This window comes from Ruditapes philippinarum, unplaced genomic scaffold (assembly GCF_026571515.1).
Source record: "Ruditapes philippinarum isolate M1 unplaced genomic scaffold, ASM2657151v2 ctg301_1_1_1_1, whole genome shotgun sequence".
In the NCBI taxonomy this organism is placed as follows: domain Eukaryota; kingdom Metazoa; phylum Mollusca; class Bivalvia; order Venerida; family Veneridae; genus Ruditapes; species Ruditapes philippinarum.
The window spans coordinates 305,524-329,136 of record NW_026860295.1 but is presented as its reverse complement, the minus strand read 5'-3'; the positions used below and the strand labels follow the sequence as shown (position 1 = coordinate 329,136).

Sequence of the window (23,613 nt, the reverse complement as noted above, 5' to 3'; positions counted from 1 at the left end):
ACTTAAAAATCATCAAAACAAACTTTCAGACCAATGTTTAGGATACTTGGATCAAAACAGTTCCCACTAAAATGTTAACAAGATTTTTCTATTTTTAGCTCCTGTGACCTAGTTTTTCATCTGAAATGACCCATGTTAAAACTTATCCAAGCAATTACTTATACAAGCATCCTGACCAAGTTTGATGACAATTGAGTCAAAAATGTGACAACTAGAATGTTAACTAGACCTATCACTGAAGGTGATTAATACCCCCACCAGCAACTTTGACTTTTGAAAAATAAGTTGTCTGAAGAAAAATTTGAAATAAACCTACAGTAAATAAAGTACCATCAGCACTGTGTACAAAGAATTATTTCAATTTATTGCAATCCCAACTAGGATCTTCATATAAGCTTGCTATATACCAAGTTTGATTACAATATCTCATTCCTAACTTTAGTTATTGTCCGGAAACCATTTTTCTATTTTTAGTAACGGTGACCTTGACCTTGGCCCCAGGGGGTCCAGATGCAATACCAACCAGGGTCTTCATATAAGCTTGCTATATACCAAGTTTGATTACAATATCTCATTCCAAAATCTAGTTATTGCCCGGAAACCAATTTTCTAATTTTAGTAACAGTGACTTTGACCCTAGGGGGTCCATATGCAATACAACCGGGTCTTCATATTAGCTTGCTAGACACCATGTTTGATTACAATATCTCATTCCTAACTCTAGTTATTGTCCAGAAACCATTTTTTTATTTTAAGTAACAGTGACCTTGACCTTGGCCCCAGGGGGTCCAGATGCAATACCAACCGGGGTCTTCATATAAGCTTGCTATATACCAAGTTTGATTACAATATCTCATTCCTAATGCAATAACAACCGGGGTCTTCATATAAGCTTGCTATATACCAAGTTTGATTACAATATCTCATTCCTAACTTTAGCTATTGTCCGGAAACCATTTTTCTATTTTTAGTAACTTTAGTTATTGTCCGGAAACCATTTTTCTATTTTTATTAACGGTGACCTTGACCTTGGCCCCAGGGGGTCCAAATGCAATAACAACCGGGGTCTTCATATAAGCTTGCTATATACCAAGTTTGATTACAATATCTCATTCCTAACTTTAGTTATTGTCCGGAAACCATTTTTCTATTTTTAGTAACGGTGACCTTGACCTTGGCCCCAGGGGGTCCAAATGCAATACCAACCGGGGTTTCCACATAAGGTTGCTATATACCAAGTTTGATTACAATACCTCACTCCAAACTCTAGTTATCGTCTGGAAACCATGATGTGGACCGACCGACGGACCGACCGACCGACGGACCGACCGACAAGCTGACTCCTATATACCCCCCCTAAACTTCGTTTGTGGGGGTATAACAAGGTTTTTCCATTTAGAACTGTGTGACCTAGTTTTTGACCCAAGGTGATCCATATTCAAACTTGACCTAGAAAAATCATCAAAACAAACTTTCAGACCAATTTCCAGGATATTTCGATCAAAACAGTAGCCACTAGAGTGCTAACAAGATTTTTCTATTTTTACATCTTGTGACCTAGTTTTTCCTCCAAGTTGACCAATGTTTAAACTCATCCAAGCAATTACCTTAACAAATTCTGACAAAGTTTGATGATGATTGAGGCAAAAATGTGACCAAACAAATGTGGACTTAAGACGGACGACGGACATGCAACGATCCTAAATTTCACCCTGAGCAAGCTCAGGTGAGCAAAAAAACTCATTCGTTGCCATGGCAAATAGAGTTCTTCTTTTAACAACTTTTGTAGAGCTTCATGCAAGAAACATGCCTGCTAAGTTTCATTAAGTTTTGCCAAGCAATATTGGAGGAGAAGTCATTTGAATGAAAAAGTTAACACACAAACGGACGGACTGACAGACACCAGACCACATGGTGTCACAAAAGCTCACCTTGTCACTTTGAGCTTATTAAGATAAATAAAGGGCCATAACTCTGACAAAATTCAATGAATTAAAAATGAGATGCACAAATAGATGATATTGATTACTACTGTAAAGTTTTGATGAAACTGCACCAGTTGTTTTCTTGGAGTAGGCTGGACCAGTTTTGTGATGGCCGGACAGAGAAGTGATCCCTATATGATGCCACGACTCTGTAAAGGCAACAAAAAAACCTGACTGAGAATAAAATTCTATTAAAGCAGGTTGTATTAAGGGTTATTTTTCTATACTCCCTTTTGACTTTTCCGGGGAAGAATTTTTCTGCACTGTCATTTCCGGGAAAGGTTTTCTTTCTTTGTTTTTGTCTAACCTCTCAGTTATGAACAGGCTGGTTTTTATTTGATCTAAACTCGCAAATCATTCCAAATCTCCACTTAAAAATGAAATACTGAGGGCCAAATTGTTCCATAGTTATTAGTTGGACAAGTTTTAAACTTTCTGGTTAAATGTCTAAATTTGGCTTGACATTTGCTGAGTTTTGCTACAACTGACTTTTTTTATTTTTGAATAGATTGTTATCAATCTTGAACATAACAATGTTTTAAGATAGACCATGACCTTCACTCAGAAATGACTCAGAAATCACTCGCCATGGTAACAGGAAATCTAAGATTGAGCATACCGTTTCAAAGGCTATTGTCCAGTCAACATTTGTGCCAAGTTTGATCAGTACTGAAGCATTTTCTTAAGATTCATAGCAACTTGACCTTGTGACAGCAGGCTTTTCAATGAAAACAGCCATTTTCACAAAATGCTCATGCAGTAATGGGTTAAATAATTGAATTTCACTAATTTTTTATAATTGACTGTAGCATGGTAATTAATTACTGAATTATTTTCATACTTGGACAAAACAACCTCTTACACAACACCTTCTGAAAAGTTCAACTGCCCCTAACTGTCTAAGCTTTAAATGACCTTGGCCGTTAGTCAAATTATTGAATTTTAGATAAAATGTCATAATTTTATCAAGTACAGGTTTGATTTGTACCTTGACAAAACAAGAGTTCTGGCCAAAAAAACATATTGAATAACTTAGATGTGACCATAACCTTTAATTGACCTTGAATATCAAGGTCAAATTAATGAAATTATCTTATTTTTTCCTATAGCAATGGCATCTGCACCATGTGTACAGTTTTAGATGTAAAATTACACTTTGATATCAGCTGACCAAGATAATTTGATGAAGTAATCTACATCTAATCCTTGATATCAGCTGACCTAGATAATATGTTGAAGTGCTCTCCTTTTAATCTTTGACATCAGCTTACCTAGATAATTTTATGTAGTAGATATAAGCCAAAAACTGTCCAATATGTAAAATATTGAATTTCATGAGGCGCATAGCGCCGAAGGGAATTCAATATTTTACTTATTGGTCAGTTTGAGGCTTATATCTTACTTAAATTACTTCTTTTACTATCAAATATCATGTTATCTATCGAAAAAGTAGAACTAATGTATTTTTGTGCTAGAAATGTACAATATTAATGTTTTAGCAATTATCTTTTTCTTTCTGCAAAACCCTATAGGTAGCCTCTTGAATGACAAAATGTCCATTGCATGAAATTTTCGTGTTTTGAAATATGACCAATTATGTACATGAACACAATGATAAACACAAAATATACCAGTTACACAAAATGTTTGACTTACACACATACAGTATACATCAATTTACATTTGGGACTTTTACAAGAAATAATAAAAATGAAATGTTTTCAAATTTGTGTTGAATCTCGGATATTCTAAATGATTGACTGAAACAATCTATGACTTTTAAGAAGGATTTATACTGACCACTTAGTGTTAAAATGATATTTTTACTTTACTACAACTATCACAGATGTAAAATGTTGTGCAATTTAGTATAAATTTTGGATATTAACGCAACAAAAATGATATTTTCTTATTTTTGAATTAATATTTTTCATACCACAGAAGTCTGGTATCGTTTCTTTATATAAGCAGTCAAATATAACCGCATTTGGTTTAAATAATTGAATTCATTTTCTCTGTTGTATTTATTTGACAAGCTGACCATTACCTTTATTTGAAAAGTTGACTTAACTGAAACATAACGTACATACAATAAAGCAAATCAAGTATGAGTGTCAACTAAACGTATATTTAAACTAGAAATGTGTCATCATGCCACGGATGCCCCCGCATGCAGCCAAAATTTCAGATGGTGCATTAATTATTTTTTTCATTTTAAGTTCAAAGCCCTTAAAACTTTAAAATGTTAACACAAACCATTTTCATACAATGTTCAAGACACTGAAATTATTCAGTCTTAACCTTTTAAAAATAACATATTTCATATTTGTAGCCAAAATAATGGCTAAAAGTATGAGTGCTGAAACTGAAAGTACAAAATTTTTCCAACATTCAGGAAAGATAAGTTTGTCTAAAATCATTGAACCACAACCAAATTCATACTTAAACTGCTTATTCCTTAGATGTATCTATATTATTTTCAAAGTGAAAGGGACATAACTCTGCAAATAAAATCATCAAACCATGACAAAATTTCAACTTGACCTGCACATTCCTTTGACATATCCATATGTCAAATTTAAGTTGAATATGTAACACTGTTGGGTAGATAATGAACAGAAACTGTAAATTTCATATTATTTTCAAAGTGAAAGGGGCATAACTCTGCCAAAAATCATGGAACCATGACCAAATTCCAACTTGGCCTGGGCATTCAAAAAACATATCCATATGTCAAATTTGAGTTGAATGTGTTGTACTGTTGGGGAGATAATAAATGGAAACTGAAAATTTCATATTACTTTCAAAGTGAAAGGGGCATAACTCTGCCAAAAATCATTGAACCATGACCAAATTTGTACATGACCTGCGCATTCTTTTGACGCATACATATGTCAAGTTTGAGTTGAATGTGTTGTACCGTTGGGGAGATAATGAACGGAAACTGAAAATTCACATTATTTTCAAAGTAAAAGGGGCATAACTCTGCCAAAAATCATTGAACCATGACCAAATTCGAACTTGACCTGTATTTTGTCATGACATATCCATATGTCAAGTTTGAGTTGAATGTGTTGTACCGTTGGGGAGATAATGAACGGAAACTGAAAATTCACATTATTTTCAAAGTAAAAGGGGCATAACTCTGCCAAAAATCATCGAACCATGACCAAATTCGAACTTGGCCTGTATTTTCTAATGACATATCCATATGTCAAGTTTGAGTTGAATGTGTTGTACCGTTGGGGAGATAATGAACGGAAACTGAAAATTTCATATTATTTTCAAAGTAAAAGGGGCATAACTCTGCCAAAAATCATCGAACCATGACCAAATTCGAACTTGACCTGTATTTTGTCATGGCATATCCATATGTCAAGTTTGAGTTGAATGTGTTGTACCGTTGGGGAGATAATGAACGGAAACTGAAAATTTCAACTTATTTTCAAAGTAAAAGGGGCATAACTCTGCCAAAAATCATCGAACCATGACCAAATTCGAACTTGACCTGTATTTTGTCATGACATATTCATATGTCAAATTTGAGTTGAATGTGTGCAACCGTTCTTAAGATAATGAACGGAAACTGATGATGACGGAATGACAGAATGACGGAAGGACGGAAGGACGGAAGGATGGAAGGACGGAAGGACGGAAGGACGGAAGGACGGAATGACGGAACAGGGTAACACTATATGCCCCGGCCATTACATGGCGGGGGCATAAAAAGAAAGAAAAACAAGAGGGCCATGATGGCCCTGAGGTCGCTCACCTGTATATAGCCCCCCACACCCATAAGAAGATGTTTCATGCTAAACATCTAAGCTCTAGCTCATTGGGCTTTTTAAAAGAAGATTTTTTAAGTTTTACACATATAGTTAAAAACAATGACACCCCTGGGGCGGGGCCAGTTTTGACCCCAGGGCTTTTATTTGAACAATGTTTGTAGACACTTACTAGAAGATGTTTCATGCTTAATATCTAAACTCTAGCTATTTGGGTTTTTTCAAAGAAGATTTTAAGTTTTTGCTTTACACATATAAGGAAAATCAATGACCCCCAGGGCGTGGGCCAATTTTGACCCCAGGGCTTTTATTTGAACAAACTTTGTAGACACTCACTAGAAGATGTTTCATGCTTAATATCTAAACTCTACCTATTTGGGTTTTTTCAAAGAAGATTTTAAGTTTTTGCTATACACATATAAGGAAAATCAATGACCCCCGGGGCGGGGCCAATTTTGACCCCAGGGCTTTTATTTGAACAAACTTTGTAGACACTCACTAGAAGATGTTTCATGCTTAATATCTAAACTCTAGCTATTTGGGTTTTTTCAAAGAAGATTTTTTAAGTTTTTGCTATACACATATAAGGAAAATCAATAACCCCCGGGCCGGGGCCAATTTTGACCCAAGGGCTTTTATTTGAACAAACTTGGTAGACACCTATTAGAACATGTTTGATGCTAAATATCTTAGCTCTAGCTCTTTGAGTTCTTTAAAAGAAGATTTTTTAAGTTTTTACTATATGCATATAGGGAAAATCAATGACCCCCTGGGGCGGGGCCAATTTTGACCCCAGGGCTTTTATTTGAACAAACTTGGTAGACACGCATAAGAAGATGTTTCATGCTAAACATCTAAGCTCTAGCTCATTGGGCTTTTTAAAAGAAGATTTTTTTAAGTTTTTACTATACACATATAGTTAAAAACAATGACACCCCTGGGGCTGGGCCAGTTTTGACCCCAGGGCTTTTATTTGAACAAACTTTGTAGACACTTACTAGAAGATGTTTCATGCTTAATATCTAAACTCTAGCTATTTGGGTTTATTCAAAGGAGATTTTAAGTTTTTGCTATACACATATAAAGAAAATCAATGACCCCCGGGGCGGGGCCAATTTTCACCCCAGGGCTTTTATTTGAACAAACTTTGTAGACACTCACTAGAAGATGTTTCATGCTTAATATCTAAACTCTAGCTATTTGGGTTTTTTCAAAGAAGATTTTTTAAGTTTTTGCTATACACATATAAGGAAAATCAATGACCCCCGGGGCGGGGCCAATTTTGACCCCAGGGCTTTTATTTGAACAAACTTGGTAGACACCTATTAGAACATGTTTGATGCTGAATATCTTAGCTCTAGCTCTTTGAGTTCTTTAAAAGAAGATTTTTTAAGTTTTTACTATATGCATATTGGGGAAACCAATGACCCCCTGGGGCGGGGCCAATTTTGACCCGAGGGCTTTTATTTGAACAAACTTGGTAGACACTCATTAGAACATGTTTCATGCTAAATATCTTAGCTCTAGCTCTTTGGGTTATTTAAAAGAAGATTTTTTAAGTTTTTACTATATGCATATAGGGAAAATCAATGACCCCCTGGGGCGGGGCCAATTTTGACCCCAGGGCTTTTATTTGAACAAACTTGGTAGACACTCACTAGAAGATGTTTCATGCCAAATACCTAAGCTCTAGCTCTTAGGGTTTTTTAAAAGAAGATATTTAAAGTTTTTTCTTTCGGTTGCCATGGCAACCAGAGTTCTGCATGGAATTAAATTCTTTGAACAATTTTTAAAGGTGACCACCAAAGGAACATTCCTGTGAAGTTTGGATGAAATTGGCCTAGTGGTTTATGAGGAGATGTCATTTAAAGTAAAAGTTTACGGACGACGGACGGACGACGGACGGACGCCGGACGAAAAGCGATCACAAAAGCTCACCCTGTCACTTTGTGACAGGTGAGCTAAACAAGAGGGCCATGATGGCCCTGAGGTCGCTCACCTGTATATAGGCCCCCCCCACCCCCGGGGCCAATTTTTACCCAAGGGCTTTTATTTGTTTATTTGAACAGACTTGGTAGACACCCATAAGAAGATGTTTCATGCTAAACATCTAAGTTCTAGCTCATTGGCTTTTTTAAAAGAAGATTTTTAAAGTTTTTACTAGACACATATGGTTAAAAACAATGTCACCCCTGGGGCAGGGCCAGTTTTGACCCCAGGGCGTTTATTTTAACAAACTTAGATATTTACTTAAAGATGTTTCATGCTTAATATCTAAACTCTAGCTATTTGGGTTTTTCCAAAAAAGATTTTTAAGTTTTTGCTATACACATATAAGGAAAATCAATGACCCCCCCCCCAAACCCCCCGGGCGGGGCCAGTTTTGACCCTAGGGCTTTTATTTGAACATACTTGGTAAACACCCATTAGAACATGTTTCATGCTAAATATCTCAGCTCTAGCTCTTTGAGTTCTTTAAAAGAAGATTTTTTAAGTTTTTACTATATGCATATAGGGAAAATCAATGACCCCCTGGGGCGGGGCCAATTTTGACCCCAGAGCTTTTATCTGAACAAACTTGGTAGACACTCATCAGAAGATGTTTCATGCTAAATATCTTAGCTCTAGCTCTTTGGGTTCTTTAAAAGAAGATTTTTTAAGATTTTACTATATGCATATAGGGAAAATCTATGACCCCCTGGGGCAGGGTCAATTTTGACCCCAGGGCTTATATTTGAACAAACTTGGTAGACATTCACTAGAAGATGTTTCATGCCAAATAACTAAGCTCTAGCTCTTTGGGTTCTTTAAAAGAAGATTTTTTAAGTTTTTATTATATGCATATAGGGAAAATCTATGACCCCCTGGGGCGGGGTCAATTTTGACCCCAGGGCTTTTATTTGAACAAACTTGGTAGACATTCATTAGAAGATGTTTCATGCCAAATATCTAAGCTCTAGCTCTTATGGTTCTTTAAAAGAAGATTTTTTAAGTTTTTACTATATGCATATAGGGAAAATCAATGACCCCCGGGCAGGGGCCAATTTTGACCCCAGGGCTTTAATTTGAACAAATTTGGTAGACACTCACTAGAAGATGTTTCATGCTTAATATCTTAGCTGTAGCTCTTTGGGTTTTTTAAAAGAAAATTTTTTAAGTTTTTATTATATGCATATAGGGAAAATCTATGACCCCCTGGGGCGGGGTCAATTTTGACCCCAGGGCTTTTATTTGAACAAACTTGGTAGACATTCATTAGAAGATGTTTCATGCCAAATATCTAAGCTCTAGCTCTTATGGTTCTTTAAAAGAAGATTTTTTAAGTTTTTACTATATGCATATAGGGAAAATCAATGACCCCCGGGGCAGGGCCAATTTTGACCCCAGGGCTTTAATTTGAACAAACTTGGTAGACACTAACTAGAAGATGTTTCATGCTTAATATCTTAGCTCTAGCTCTTTGGGTTCTTTAAAAGAAGATTTTGTAAGTTTTTACTATATGCATATAGGGAAAATCAATGACACCCTGGGGCGGGGCCAATTTTGACCCGAGGGCTTTTATTTGAACAAACTTGGTAGACATTCATTAGAACATGTTTCAAGCTAAATATCTTAGCTCTAGCTCTTTGGGTTCTTTGAAAGAAGATTTTGTAAGTTTTTACTATATGCATATAGGGAAAATCAATGACCCCCTGGGGCGGGGCCAATTTTGACCCCAGGGCTTTTATTTGAACAAACTTGGTAGACTCTTACTAGAAGATGTTTCATGCCAAATATCTTAGCTCTAGCTCTTAGGGTTTTTTAAAAGAAGATATTTAAAGTTTTTTCTTTCGGTTGCCATGGCAACCAGAGTTCTGCAAGGAATTAAATTCTTTGAACAATTTTTAAAGGTGACCACCAAAGGAACATTCCTGTGAAGTTTGGATGAAATTGGCCTAGTGGTTTATGAGGAGATGTCATTTAAAGTAAAAGTTTACGGACGACGGACGGACGACGGACGGACGACGGACGCCGGACGAAAAGCGATCACAAAAGCTCACCCTGTCACTTTGTGACAGGTGAGCTAAAAACGGAAAATAGACAAGAGATTTAACAATCCCATAAAATCATATCCAAACTGATCCCCGCTATCTTTCACTTGGAAGGCGTAAGCAGTGATATGGTGTTAAGAGCTTGAAGATCGAAAATCAGTAGGCTTGGAATAATAATTCGTTAAATAAGCCAGAAAACAATTATTGTTCTTTTTGTAAAATTATGTAAAATGCGTAATGGGTGAAGGAAAGATGTTGCATCATTCCTCATGTTAACTTCTGAGATAAGAGGTTACTTTTTACTTAACCATTTTTTTTTCTTTGGAGAATTTTCCACAAAATCCTGTGGTCATACAAGCTTCTTTCAAGACACGGCACGCTGTCTAATATTAATGTGTTACACGATTAATACTGGACTTACACATTAATATTGGACACCTACCTGTACTGTATTAAAAATACAGTACGGTCAGAACAAAGGAATGACGTCATAGTAGTAATTTAAGAAGTTATCTACTTTAAATCCTCGATATCAGCTTACCTAGATAATTTTGTTTAGGTGACCTACTGATTTAGTGATCTTCTTTCTTGTCCTTTGATGTGAAGCTATGAAATTTGGACCCTGTGCACAGTTTAAGATGTAAAATTAAACTTTGATATCTGCTGACCTAAATTTTGATAAATTGACCTTCTTTCTTATAGAGCTATGAAATTCTGACAATGTGCACAGTTTTAGATAAACAATTAAACTGTGCCCGATTTATTTGATTCATTTCTCGATGAAATGAATTAACTCATGAGTTGCACTATCAAGTTTGCTACAACTTACTATCAGTTTCTATGGTGTCCTGTTTAGGGATTTTGATATTTCAGCCCCAACAGTTATTTTTACACTATAATCCTTTGTTTATCTCAACAAATAATTATTCGTCTACCCCCTCCGCAAGAAGTGTGAAAAACACCAAGCGAACCGTTATCGCTTAAAGCGCATGTCGTAATAATTAATGATGATATGTTTGTAACAAGTCGAGGTGTTTTGAAATAATTGTTAATAAGCGTGTTGATTGACTTATGTCGAAAGTGAGTGAATTTTATCGAATAATCGGTAAATTAAATAAACGTGCTAACTATTCATAAATCGTGTGCTTTTATAAATGTGCTATTACTCTCACAAAATGATTGCTATGAAATATTTTCATGTAATTTATATGTGTTATTATGCAATGTTAAAATACTAAATAAATAAAGTTAGAAAACAACGTTTATGTTTTAGTGGTGTATAACTGAGTAAACCTCACTATGTGTCAATCACATAGCACCTAAATGCTGTATTTCCGCTGGTAAACATCCGCTAAATTATGTAACGAACTGTTAATTTTTATTATAAGGATTGACACAAGATAATGAAACATGGTACTTATTTGACTTATAAGGTATGCGCATGTCTTCTGTAAAAATTAGTTTTTGACAGGTTCAAACCCTCATACGTTTATCTCGACATTTCGTTATCTCGATATTTTTTTGACGGTCCCGAAGACTTCGAGATAACGAGAGTTGACTGTAGTGAAAATCAATGACTCCTGGGGTCGGGGCCAATTTTGACCCCAGGGCTATAATTTGTACAATCTTGCTAGAGGTTCACTACACAATGTTTCATGCAAAATATCTTAACTCTAGCCTTTGTAGATTTAGAGAAGATGATTTTTTAAGTTTTTACTATATACATATAAGGAAAACCTATGGCCCCCCGGGGTGGGGCTAATTTTGACACTAGAGGCAAAATTTGAACAACTTTGGTAGAGTTCCTATAGATGATATCATTTAACAAATATTAAAGCTCTAAGCCTTGTATCTTCACACAATAAGTTTTTTGATTTTTTACTATATGTATATATTGAAAATCAATGATCCCCGGGGCAGGGGCAATTTTGACCCCAGGGCTATAATTTGAACAATTTTGCTAGAGGTTCAATACACAATGTTTCATGCAAAATATCTAACCTCTAGCATTTGTCAGTTTTTGAGAAGATAATTTTTTTTAAGTTTTTACTATATACATATAAGTAAAACCTATGACCCCCGGGGAGGGGCTAATTTTAACACTAGAGGCAAAATCTGAAAAGGTATTTTAAGTTTTTACTATATGTACATATAGTGACCCCAGGGGCGTGGGCCAATTTTGTCCCCAGGGCTATAATTTGAACAATCTTGGTAGAGGTCTACCAGACAATGCCTTATGCAAAATATCTATGCTCTAGGCCTTCTGGGTCTTTACAAGAAGATTTTTTTAATTTATTCTTATAATTCCTTTTGGTTGCCATGGCAACCAGATTTCTGCATGGAATGCAATTCTTTGAACAACATTGGAAGCCCTTCACCCAAGGATCAATCCTGCCAAGTTTGGTTGAAATTGGACAAGTGGTTTTTCACAAGAAGATTTTTTAAGTTCACTATATAATCTATATAACACAAAAACACATCCCCACACACACACAGGTGAATCGCTATATGCCACCGCTTCACAGATGCTGCGGTGGCATAAAAAGAATGAATCGCATTGCTAGTTCAAAAAGTAAATACTACAAGTCCACTATGCTTATAAAGATTTGGCTATGTATATGAACAATTTTCTCGTATAAATAATTAAAATACGTTCTTATATTATGTTTTAACTCAGGGTATGTTTTATGTTCAATTTGAATTGATCCCATGAACTTGTTTGGTTTTGACCCTACTTTGTGTTTTGTTCAACGTTAAATAGAGGGCCCATAAGCTTAATATTTGGACAGAGAATAACGTACAAATACTTGTTATAAAATTTAAAAAAAGAATATGACAGACAATATGTCAAGGTTTCGTTTCAATGGCATTGCTTCCTTTCCTCATCATTTGTATTAAAGGCCACCGGTTCCTGTTTTTTTACCGCGGCTGTTCGTAACAAAACAACTTTATGAAACAGACTCATTTACGGACTTAATTTTCCAATAAGATCATTTTCAACATACATAAATTTGGGCCTACACCTCTATCGCCCTTACCCTTAAATTTCTATTGCATTTAAGTATTCATTATATTTTTCATATCTGAGAAAAAAGTGAAGTCACATGCCTACAGTGCCTTATAGGAAGCTATGCCACTGAATACTGAATAAATCTACAAGCAAACCCCACGGTGCATAAGTGCACATGCTGACCAACATTCTTGTAAATTTTCAGGCTTATAGGTCAAATTCTTTTTGAGCTATGTATGAACAAGATAAAAAATTACCAATTTATACTACATCAAGGGCAATAAGTCTAACAAAACTGAAAAAATCCACATGCAAAACCCCAGGTGCATAGCTTCACAGTGATATTGATCATTATTCTGGTAAAGCTGGTTGATTCTAACTCAAGCACTCAAGGAATAAATGACTTAACATAAAAGAACGGTTTTTAAGTCAAGGGCATTAACTCTACAAATACTGGATAAATCCACAAGCGAAACCCAAGGTGAACAACTACACATGCTGACCTACATTCCTGTTAAGTTTCATGACTCTTGGTAAAATACTTTTGAGCTAGGCTTGACACAATTGGAAATTGCAAATTTTCACCAAGTCAAGGGCAATAACTCTGAAAAAAACAGAACAAGAACTGGTGGAAATGGGTGATGCTCCCCAAGTAGGTTTTGGACACAGAAAAGTAAAAACAAGAGCTGTCACAGGAGACAGCGAAGCTCGACTAATAAAATACTGGACGCAGTAAGGAGGACAAAACTATGAAAGAAAAATCAATTATGTATAATTATGTATTAAGTTATAGTAAAAAAATAACATTTGTTAACATAAATTCCAAGATCAAGGGAAATAATTCTAGAAATAGTCATGCTAGAGTTATGGACCTTGCCACACAACATTTGTGTAATGATAAGAAATATATATTTGAAGTTTGAAGTAGATACCTTAAAAAATAAAGAAGTTATTATATTTCTTAAGAAAATCCTAAGTTCAAAGAGAGATAAATCTGTAAATATTGCTTCAAGAGTTATGAATATTGTCACATAAAATGTAATTGATGATAAGGAATAAGTATTTGAAGTTTGAGGTAGTTACCTTTAAAAATAAAAAAGTTAATATAAAAAATAACATTTTTCTAGTAAATAAATCTAAGGTTATGGGGAGATAATTCTTGCAATATTAGTGCTAGAGTTATGAACCTTCTCACATAAGATGTTGATGATGATAACGTAAATATATTTGAAGTATGAAGTTGATCCCTTTAGAAATAAATAAGTTACAGTAAAAAATAATATTTTTTATGGAAAATTCTAAGTTCAAAGGGAGATAAATCTGAAAATATTGGTGCTAGAGTTATGAACCTTGTCACATAAGATGGGGATGATGATAATGTAAATATATTTGAAGTATGAGGTTGATCCCTTAAGAAATTAAGAAGAAACAGTAAGAAATAGTATTTTTTGAGGAAAATTCTAAGTTCAAGGGGAGATAAATCTGAAAATATTGATGCTAGAGTTATGAACCTTGTCACATAAGATGTGGTTGATGATAAGGAACATATATTTGAAGTTTGAAGTTGATACCTTTAGAAATAAATAAGTTACAGTAAAAAATAATATTTTTTATGGAAAATTCTAAGTTCAAGGGGAGATAATTCTGAAAATATTGGTGCTAGAGTTATTAACTTTGTCACATAAGATGGGGATGATGATAAGGTACATATATTTGAAGTATGAGGTTGGTCCCTTAAGAAATAAAGAAGTATCAGTAAAAAATAGTATTTTTTAAGGAAAATTCTAAGTTCAAGGGGAGATAAATCTGAAAATATTGATGCTAGAGTTATGAACCTTGTCACATAAGATGTGGTTGATGATAAGGAACATATATTTGAAGTTTGAAGTTGATACCTTAAGAAATGACAAAGTTATAGTGAAAAATATTTTACTGCACCAAAACTTTAATCTAAAATCTGGACGCGGACGCGGACGCCGACGCCGGGGCGAGTAGGACAGCTCTCCATATACTTCGTATAGTCGAGCTAAAAATGAACAAAGGGCAATAACTCCAAAATAAGGCAATGCAGAGCACTGCTACTATCCAATGAGGTCTATGTACCTACAAAGTTATATTCAGAGTTATGTCTCAGGTAAAGTTCAAAATGTAAAAATAAACAAAGAGCAATAACTCCAAAATTAGGAAAGGAAGAGTTAAAATTTTTTAGCACTGCACATCTACTCAATGAGGTCTATCTACCTACAAAGTTTCATGTTGATATCTCTAATAATAAGTTTTAGAGTTGTGTCCAGGACAAAGTTCAAAGTGTAAAAATAAACAAAGGGTAATAACTCCAAAATAAGGCAAGGCAGGGTTCTGGTTCGTTAGCACTGCACTTCTACCTAATTATATCTATCAAGCACTTCTACCTAATTATATCTATCTACCTACAAAGTTTCATGTTAATATCTCTTATAGTTTTAGAGTTATGTCCCTGACAATGTTCAAAGTGTAAAAATGAACAAAGGGGAATACATGTAACTCCAAAATTAGGCAAGAAATGGTTATGGTTCTTTAACACTGCACTTCTACACCATTATATCTATCTACCTAGTAAGTTTCATGTTGATATCTCTTGTTGTTTCATTATGTCCCGGACAAGAATAGCGAACGGACAGATGGAAGGATGAACGGACGTCCTCAAAGTATGGTATTTAAGAGGATACTCTATATCTTCATCATATGCAATTTACTGTTACCTATTGTTCCCATAGCCACCTAAGTATCTATAGGTTTGTAAGGATGGATGGATGGACGGATGGACAAAGTGGCGACTATATGCTCACCCTTTAGGGAGCATTATAAATTCACAAGGGAAACCCCAGGTGCACAACTTCACATGCTAAGCAACATTCCTGGGAAAATTCATGACTCTAATACTTTTTGAGCTATGTGTGCACAAGTTGAAAATTGCAAATATTTACTAAGTCAAGGGCAATAACCCTTCAAATGCTAAATAAATCCACATGAAAATACCCAGGTGCAAAACTACACATGTTGATTAACATTCCTGTAAAGTTTCAGGACCCTAGGTCAAATACTTTTTCAGCTATGTGCGACACATGTTGAAAATAGCAAATTTTCATTCAGTCAAGGGCAATAAGTTTACAAATGCTACATAAATCCACATAAAAATACACATGTGCATAACTACACATGCTGATCAACATTCCTGTAAAGTTTAATGACCCTAGGACAAATCCTTTTTCAGCTATGTGCGACACAAGTTGAAAATTGCAAATTTTTACTAAGTCAAGGGCAATAAATCTGACAAAACAAAAGAAATGCACCTGAAAATACACAGGTGCACAACTTCACATGCTTAGCAACATTCCTGTAAAGTTTCATGACTCTAGGTCAAATACTTTTTCAGCTATGTGCGACACAAAATGAGAACGGACAGACAGACAGACGTTAAAGGGCCATTTCTATTGTTATTTTCTTTTGTTTAATAGAGGGCCATGGTCCCTTATTCTGTTGTTACAGAATGAATTCTATTGTTCTCTTTTGTTCTGTTTACAGTAAGAAGGTCCCCTATCCCTGTTCGGTAGTGCGGATGGACAGACTGACAAGGGTAAATGTAAAGGAAGTGGCTAGCCGTACGGGCCCTTACGGCTAGCCAAAAGTTCTAGCCGTACGTGAGTCACGTACGACTAGCCAGGACACACTGTATTGTCTAGCCGTACGGCACTTTTCAAATTTATATAGAAGTCGAAATTATACATATATGTTTTTTTTTTACTTTAAGCGAGGATTTTAACCATGAAATAGTAATTGTCTTCGTATATTTACTTGAAATAGAGATTAATCGCCTTGTTGGCTACAGTAAAAGAAGTACAAATATCGATTTTTATCATTTCAAGACATCGAGAAAAAAATAGCGTTAGGTCGCAGTTAAATAACATCAATTGAAATAGTTTACAAAATTTTGATAATAATCCTTTTTTGTTTCATAAAGTTTAATTTTCGACACCTTTAAAATGAAAAAAAAATCAATGTTAGGCTCTGATATTTGCGTTAATTTAATACCGACGGTATAGAAGTTTGTCCATCATTAAGGAAAGTTTGCATGTTCCGTGAAACGCATTTTAAAATTCTATTGTCAGTCCCTGGGTAGGCTTTATTTATGGCTTATTAATTGTTTGTGCTTTTATGTTCGATATTTATCTACTGTATTTGAAAATTATACAATTATTTTTGCTTTTCACCGTTTTTTTTTCAATGTTCTATGTATTTATTTATTTATTTCACTCCGATCATTATTTATTCGATCCATGTGCTTAATTAACAAAAAAACATCTTTCAGTCAAATAAAACAACAAATCATAATCATGAGGCACTTGACATATGCATGGTCCACTTCTATATAAATTTGAAAAGTGCCGTACGGCTAGACAATACAGCGAGTCCTGGCTAGTCGTACGTGACTCACGTACGGCTAAAACTTTTGGCTAGCCGTACGGGCCCGTACGACTAGCCACTTCCAAATGTAAATGCCCCCCTAATCAAAAAGTTGAGATATAAACTTATCTTTGTAAGGCCTAATTTTATTTTTCAAGAGAATTCTCCATACTGACCTACAACTGACCCGGCAGAAAGATTTAATGCTGCGAGCCCAAAGGCGCGGAGCTATTCTTGTTTACTAATTTTTTTTGTCCATGAACTTGATTTCTATCAATAAATCCCTTCAATTTACAGCTAAAAATAAATTCCTTCTAATTTCTTTTATATAAAGTCATACATTGGTTTCCACTTCGGTGATTGGCAGCATGTCATATTAATGAATGAGAACGGGAACAAATTTATTGAAAGCAGTATAAAAGACAAAACAAAAAATAAACTTGCTGTGTTATTGCTGTACATGAATTCGAAATCTATAAATAGACCTTAACATTGTGTAAGTCCGAAAAGAAGTTTTAGCTTAGGGAGTGTGAACAAAATGAAACGGTCATTTGTGTCGCGCTATGGTAATAAATAAGGAACTGGAGAATTTTTGCAGGAAATGAAATGCAAACATATTCAACAATAAATTGCACAAATTGAGCTTTTGTGATCACAATTCTCAGGAATCTTCCTTTGGTGGTCACCTTTACAAATTGTTCAAAGAATTTAATTCCATGCAGAACTCTGGTTGCCATGGCAACTGAAAGAAAAAACTTAAAAATCTTTAAAAAAAAAAAACCCAAAGAACTAGAGCTTAATATTTGGCATGAAACATCAAGGATCAAGGTCACAGGGGCCTTAAATGTCAAAATGGTTTCTGCTGATTATCTTGAAAAGAATTCATCACAAAGTTGTCATACTTCACATAGTGTTTGATCATAACTAGTAGATGACCCTTATTGATTTTGGGATCACTACCGCTGATTATCTTGAAAAGAATTCATCACAAAGTTGTCATACTTCACATAGTGTTTGATCATAACTAGTAGATGACCATTATTGATTTTGGGATCACTACCGCTGATTATCTTGAAAAGAATTCATCACAAAGTTGTCATACTTCACATAGTGTTTGATCATAACTAGTAAATGACCCCTATTGATTTTTGGGTCAATAGGTCAAAGGTCAAGGTCACAGGGGCCTTAAATGTCAAAATGGTTTCCGCTGTTTATCTTGAAAACTAGTTATCACAAAGTCTTCACATTTCTAATATTGATTGATCATACATAGTAAGTGACCCCTTTTGATTTGTGGTTACTAGGTCAAAGGTCAAGGTCACATGGGCCTTTAATGTCATATTATCTTGAAAACTATTCATCACAAAGTCGTCATATTTCACATATAGATTGGTCATAACTAGTAGATGACCCCTATTGATTTTGAAGTAACAAGGTCAAAGGTCAAGGTCACAGGGCCTTCAATGTCAAAATGGTTTCTGCTGATTATCTTGAAAAGTAATTATCACAAAGTCCATATATTTCACATATTGATTAGTCACAACTAGAAGATAAACCCTATTGATTTTGGGGTCACTAGGTCAAAGGTCAAGGTCACAGGGGCCTGAAATGTCAGAATGGTTTCCACTAATTATCTTAAAAAGTATTCAAGACAAAGTCTTCATATTTCACATACTGATTAGTCATAACTAGTAGATGACCCCTATTGATTTTGAGGTTACAAGGTCAAAGGTCACAGGGGCCTTAAATGTCAAAATGGTTTCTGCTGATTATCTTCACAAGTATTGAGCACAAAGTTTTCATATTTCACATATTGATTGGTCACAACTAATAGATGACCCCTATTGATTTTGGGGTCACTAAGTCAAAGGTCAAGGTCACAGGAGCCTTAAATGTCAGAACGGTTTCCACTGATTATCATAAAAACTATTCACAACAAAGTCTTCTTTTTTTACATATAGATTGGTCATAACTAGTAGATGACCCCTATTGATTTTGAAGTAACAAGGTCAAAGGTCAAGGTCACAGGGGCCTTAAATGTCAAAATGGTTTCTGCTGATTATCTTGAAGTATTGATCACAAAGTTGTCATATTTCACACAATGATTTGTCATAACATCTAGATGACCCCTATTGATTTTTGAGTCACTAAGTCAAAGTATAAGGTCACAATAGTTTTAATGTCAGAATGGTTTCCGCTGATTATCTTTAAAAGTATTCATCACAAAGTCTTCATATTACACATATAGATTGGTCATAACTAGTAGATGACCCCTATTGATTTAAGGGTAACTACGTCAAAGGTCAAAGTCACAGGGGCCTTAAATGTCTGAATGCTTTTCGCTGATTTATCATGAAAAGTATTCATCACAAAGTCTACATATTTCACATATTGATTGGTCATTACTAGTATATGACCCATTTTGATTTTGGCTCACTAGGTCAAAGGTCAAGTTCAAAGGGGCCTTAAATGTCGGGGTGGTTTCCGCTCATCTTGGTTACAATTCATTACAAAATCCTCATATTTCACATATTGATTGGTCATAACTAGTAGATGACCCTTATTTATTTTGGGGTCACTAGGCCAAAGGTCAAGGTCACAGAGGCCTTGAATGTTAATATGATTTCTGCTTATTATCTTGGTTACTATTTATCAAAAAGTCTTCATATTTCACATATTGATTGGTCATAACTAGTAGATGACCCCTATCGATTTTGGGGTCACCAGGTCAAAGGTCACAGGGTCTTCGAATGGTAGAGGATTTCAGCTCATTATCTTGAAAGATAATTATCACAAAGTCTTCATATTTCACATACGGATTGGTCATAACCAACAGATAATCTGTACTGCTTTTGGGGTCACTAGATCACAGGGGCCTTAAATGTCAGAATAGTTTCCGCTTATTATCTTGAAAACTAGTTATCACAAAGTCTTCACATTTCTAATATCGATTGATCATAACTAGTAAGTGACCCCTATTGATTTGTGGTTACTAGGTCAAAGGTCAAGGTCACAGGGGCCTTTAATGTCTTATTATTGCAAAGTCTTTATTATTTTTCTTTTTTTCCATAATTGAATTCTTCAATCTACCCATTTATGGCAAGTTTCTCTAACAAAATTACCAATAATGTGAGTCAATGGCTAGAAAGGGGAGCATAATTTATATGTCATTCGACATTTCTTGTTGATAAATGTTTTCACTAGATATGTATATTTATGCTGATTTATCATGAAAAGTGACGTCAAATACTTTGTACGTTATTCTGATGAAGACAACAGTCGAAACTAGTAAAGATTAAAGAAATATGTGTTGTTTTGGTGTATTTTAACTATTTATGCTGACAAAATTTGTACAGCATATGTAATGTTATACAATAAAAAATGAAGAAATATAAGAACTTTCTGGACATCCCTCATATATAAGAAAAACTTAAAAAATCTTCTTTTAAAAACACCAAGGAGCTAGAGTTTAGATATTAAGCATGAAACATCTTCTAATGGGTGTCTACCAAGTTTGTTCAAATAAAAGCCCTAGGGTCAGAATTGGCCCTGCCCTGGGGTCATTGATTTTCCTAATATGTATCAAGTAAAAACTTAAACAAGGGTGCCATAGTCACAAAATACGCCCGTTTACGAAAGCTTTAGATGGAGATGGGGGCATTATGGATAAGTGTTATCTAGCAAGCAAGTTTTTATTCTTGGCACTGTGTTGTTAAATGAACCTTAAAACAAATCAGTAGGGAAGATATGCACAGGATGTGTGACCTTGACCTTGGTCGCAGGGAACTGAATTTTATGCACGGCACTCAGCCTCACAATGATGAACATTTGTGCCAAATTATATTGAAATCCCTCTATGCATGTAGAAGTTTTGCTCCAGACAAGCGTTTTTTCTATGAGCTCTAACTGTGACCTTCACCTTTGACCTAGAGACTTGGTTCATGTGCAGGGCACTACGTCTCATGGTGGTGAACAATTCTATAAAGTAACATTAAAATTCCTCCATGCATGTAGAAAATATGCTCTGGACAACATCTGGATATTTAATCATCTCCAGTGACCTTGACCGTGCAAATATTAACCTAAATTAAATGCGTCACACCTGTAGTCATGATAGTTACCATTTGTGCTACAATCCATCAATAAATGATGACTAAATGGTCCCTATACACATCTTCAAATTTTTATCTGAACTTTGACCTCTATATGTAACCTTGACTTTGGTCGGAGGGATCTGAATTTTGCGTGCGACACTCGGCCTCACAACGGTGAACATTTGTGCCAAGTTATATTGAAATCCCCCTATGAATGTAGAAGTTTTCCTTCGGACAAGCGTTTTTCAATGAGCTCTAAGTGTGACCTTGACCTTTGACCTGGAGACCTGGATCATGCATGGAGCAATACATATCATGGTGGTGATCATTTCCATAAAGTATTATAAAAATTCTTCCATACATGTAGGAGATATGCTCCAGACAAAATCTGGATATTTCACCATCTTTAGTGACCTTGACCTTGCATATATTGACCTAAAGTACATGTGTCACAGCCGTAGTCATGATAATGACCAATTGTGTTACAATCTCTCAATAAATGATGATTAAATGTGTGACCTTGACCTTGGCTGCAGGGACCTGAATTTTGTGCGCGACACTTCGCCTCACAATGGTGAACATTTGTGCCAAGTTATATTGAAATCCCTCTATGCATGTGGAAGTTTTGCTCCGGACAAGCGTTTTTCAATGAGCTCTAAGTGTGACCTTGACCTTTGACCTAGAGACCTAGTTCATGTGCGTGACATGGCTTCTCATAATGGTGAACATTTCTATGAAATTTCATTAAAATCCCTCCATGCGTGTAGGAGATATGCTCCGGACAAAATCTGGATATTTCATCATCTTTAGTGACCTTGACCTTGTATATATTGACCTAAATTATATGTATCACAGCCATAGTCTTGATAATGACCATTTGTGTTACAATCCCTCAATAAATGATGACTAAATGGTCCATATACACATCTTCATATTTTTATCTGAACTTTGACCTCTATGTGTGACCTTGACCTTGGCCGCAAGGACCTGAATCTTGCGCGCGACACTCCGCCTCACAATGGTGAACATCTGTGCCAAGTAATATTGAAATCCCTCTATACATGTGGAAGTTTTGCTCCGGACAAGCATTTTTCAATGAGCTCTAAGTGTGACCTTGACCTTTGACCTAGAGACCTGGTTCATGTGCGCGACACTGCTCCTCATAGTGGTGAACATTTCTATGAAGTTTCATTAAAATCCCTCCATACATGTAGGAGATATGCTCCGGACAAAATTGGATGCCGCCCGCCCGCCAGGGGCGTTCCCATAATACGTCCCGTTCTTCAAACGGGCGTATAAAAATCTATTTTTAAAAAACACAAATAGCTACAGCTTAGATATTAGGCATGAAACATCTTCTAATGGATGTCTACCAAGTTTATTCAAATAAAAGCCCTGGGGTTTAAAATGGTCCAGCCCTGGTGGTTATTGATTTTCTTAATATGTATATAATAAAAACTTAAAAAATCTTCTTTAAAAAAGGAGCTAGAGCTTAGATATTCTGCTTGAAACATATTCTAATGGTTGTCTACCAAGTTGGTTAAATAAAAAGCCCTAGGGTAAAAATTGGCCCGTCCCAGGGTGTAGTTAATTTTCCTTATATGTATATAGAATATACAAACAAGAAATCTTCTTTTAAAAAAACCCAAATAGCTAGAACTTAGATAATAAGCATGAAACATCTTCTAGTGGATGTCTACAGAGTTTGTTCAAATAAAAGCCCTGGGATCAAAATTGGCCCGTCCAAGGGGATTATTAATTTTCCCTATATGTATATTGTAAAAACTTAAAAAATCCTCTTTTAAATAACCAAAAGAGCTGAGCTTAGATATTTAGCATGAAACATTTTCTAGTGAGTGTCTACCAAGTTTGTTCAAGTAAAAGCCCTAGGGTGAAAATTGTATGTACACATTCTTTGGAACTGTTTTTTTCCCTTAGCAATAGCAACCAGTAATGTTTTTACACATGCACTATTTCAGATAGAAATATGAACTTTGTGATATCAGTTTAAGATTTAGATTTTATTAATTTTTATATCTGCCTTTGTTTATAGTTTAAAATATTACTTGTCTCATGGGGGGTTTCTTTATTCAGGTGAGCGATTTCAGGGCCATCATTGCCCTCTTGTCTTGTTATTTCATGATGTACCATTTGCCGCCAAACATGTAACACGGTAAAAAAAAATTAAAGTCGACAGTTTTTGCTTTGGTTCATTTACATTTCTTATGAATAAGTGTTGATATTTGTAGAAAATGAGTAGCATTA

At 35.2% G+C, this 23,613-nt stretch overlaps 1 protein-coding gene across 5 annotated transcripts in view; it reads right to left on the bottom strand.

Moving 5' to 3' along the window:
* Positions 1 to 23,613, bottom strand: part of LOC132759576 (battenin-like) — a 295,062-nt gene that overhangs the window by 111,806 nt on the left and 159,643 nt on the right. The gene's annotated exons all lie outside the window — the stretch shown is intronic.